The following is a 2,359-nucleotide window of genomic DNA, read 5'->3' as shown; positions in this document are numbered from 1 at the left end:
TTAATTGAATTATTGTGAAAAGATAATTGAGTTAAAATTCTTGAGTTAAGAAATTAACTAAATTAATTGATGATGATAAATATTATTTTTATTGGGTTAGACACCCAATTAATTTTAATTGTGTTTGAATAGCGTTGTGGGCCAAAAAAATAATGATGCAAGAGCCCAATAGGATGGAAATCAAACGAAAAATAAAGTGGGTTATAAAGCACTAAAGTTCAAAGTTGTTAAACAAAAAAATCACTTAGGCTGAATAAGAAGAAAGCCAACTCAAGCTTAAGTTGCTCACCCAAGTTAATCTCTCCAAGTAGGTATACTCCAAAACCAACGTTCATTTCTCTTTTGGTCAGACTCAGAGAAAAGAAAGAGAGAGCTTCATTTCCCATTCATTCACCATAGAAGAAAGAAAGAGAAAGCTTAATCCAAAAGGCAAAGGTCTAATCACCCAAATCAAACCATTTCAAGCTAAGTCAGAAGTTAAAGGTGATTTGTTTCCATTTGCATGCAATTTACTTTCTTCACCTCTTCTCCAACTCTCTGCTATTCCAATTTGGGATAAATGGAAAAAATGATTTTTGATAATCACTGCTGTGAATCAAAGGTCAAAATTATTTCTTGGGGACAAAGTTGTAGCTCAAGAGTTTAGATATGAATTTTATCATTGAACAACTTTTTCTTTGCTGTTCTGGGTCATTCGGTCAAGCAAAAAGAATCTATTCCAAGATTCATAATTTGGGGATTAATGGAAGAAAGTGAAAGCCTGAAAGGTAAGTTAGTGAAGCATACAACTCGAGGCTGCTGAAGGAAGGAGAAAAGAACCAAAGTGTGAGTTTGATAGAGCTTCCTGAGAAAGTTCAACGTTTTGGACAGTGCTATCTAAAGAAAGAAGCATTCCACTAAGATGAAGAACTTGATTAATGTTTGCTCAACCTGGTCCAACTCATAGCAACATAGGCTGTTGAAACATCAATCTCCTTCAAGTTTTATAATTTCCTTTTAATGTATATCTTTCTGTAATTTCTAGAGTGGTAAAAGGCTAAATAAGAGAGTTCATGAAAAAGTCAAAGAGTGATAAAAGGCTGAGTGATACACTTGAGTAAAAAGTCTAGAGTGATTTCAGATTTCTTTAGGTTGTTTCAAATATCTTGTGTCTTGCACCAGTGAGGTACCCCTTTCTTAGTTGGGTAAGCATTAAAAGTGAAGAGTTAGGTATTAGCATAGCCAAGTCAAGTTAGGTTAGAACTTGAGAGAGAAAGGATTGTATCAATCTTGTGGAATTGGTGTATTTAATACTTTAACTATAGTAAAAATTCTACCACTGTTATGGTAGAGACTGGATGTAGGTTACATTGCACAAGGCAACTGAACTAGGATACATGATGGTGTCAGCTTCTCTCTTCTCTTCTCTGGTATGTTTTTTCTAATATTCATGAGACAACAATGAATTATCTCATAAATTTTTTGCTACTGAATTCAAACAGATTCAGACTAAAAATTTGTATTTAAAAGGTTATTTCATTAAAGTAAAAAAATGTCATAGATTCAACCCCTTTTTTTAAGCCTTCTACAACTTTTAAAAACAATTATTAGCAATATCCAAAATAAACACCTTCAGCTAATTAAGGAATATTAATCAATTAAAAAAACTTGATTGAGATAGAAATTTGGTTAAGGAATATTAATTTTTAAGAATTAAAACTACTTTAGTATAAATATAGATTTTTTCAATTTTTGTATCTGAATTGATAATGTAAAATATAATTTTACATCATACGAAATTTTCTTTGACATATATTTTTTATATCCCTTTAAATTTTATATAGCTTAAGATTAGGGTTAGAAGTGAGTCAAGCCAGCTTATGAATCAGTTCAAGCTCAATTTGTTAATAATTCGATAAGCTGAACTCGGAGCTGATGAGTTGAATTTGAGCCTAAAATTGAGCTCATAAATTAAATGAGCCGAACTTAAGTTTTGATAAGTTCAACTCATTAGCTCATGAGTTGGCTCGATATATATATATATATATATATATATATATATATATATATATATATATATATATATATATATATCGAGCCAGCTCACGAGCTAATGAGTTGAACTTATCAAAACTTAAGTTCGGCTCATTTAATTTATGAGCTCAATTTTAGGCTCAAATTCAACTCATCAGCTCCGAGTTCAGCTTATCGAATTATTAACAAATTGAGCTTGAACTGATTCATAAGCTGGCTTGACTCACTTCTAACCCTAATCTTAAGCTATATAAAATTTAAAGGGATATAAAAAATATATGTCAAAGAAAATTTCGTATGATGTAAAATTATATTTTACATTATCAATTCAGATACAAAAATTTAA

The 2,359-nt window shown here is 30.6% G+C and overlaps 1 protein-coding gene across 1 annotated transcript in view; it reads left to right on the top strand.

Moving 5' to 3' along the window:
* Nucleotides 1-2,359, top strand: part of LOC107629703 (purple acid phosphatase) — an 11,399-nt gene that overhangs the window by 3,538 nt on the left and 5,502 nt on the right. The window lies entirely within an intron of this gene.

The sequence above is a fragment of the Arachis ipaensis genome, chromosome B03 (assembly GCF_000816755.2).
Source record: "Arachis ipaensis cultivar K30076 chromosome B03, Araip1.1, whole genome shotgun sequence".
Lineage (NCBI taxonomy): Eukaryota > Viridiplantae > Streptophyta > Magnoliopsida > Fabales > Fabaceae > Arachis > Arachis ipaensis.
This window is presented reverse-complemented; position numbering and strand designations above follow the sequence as displayed.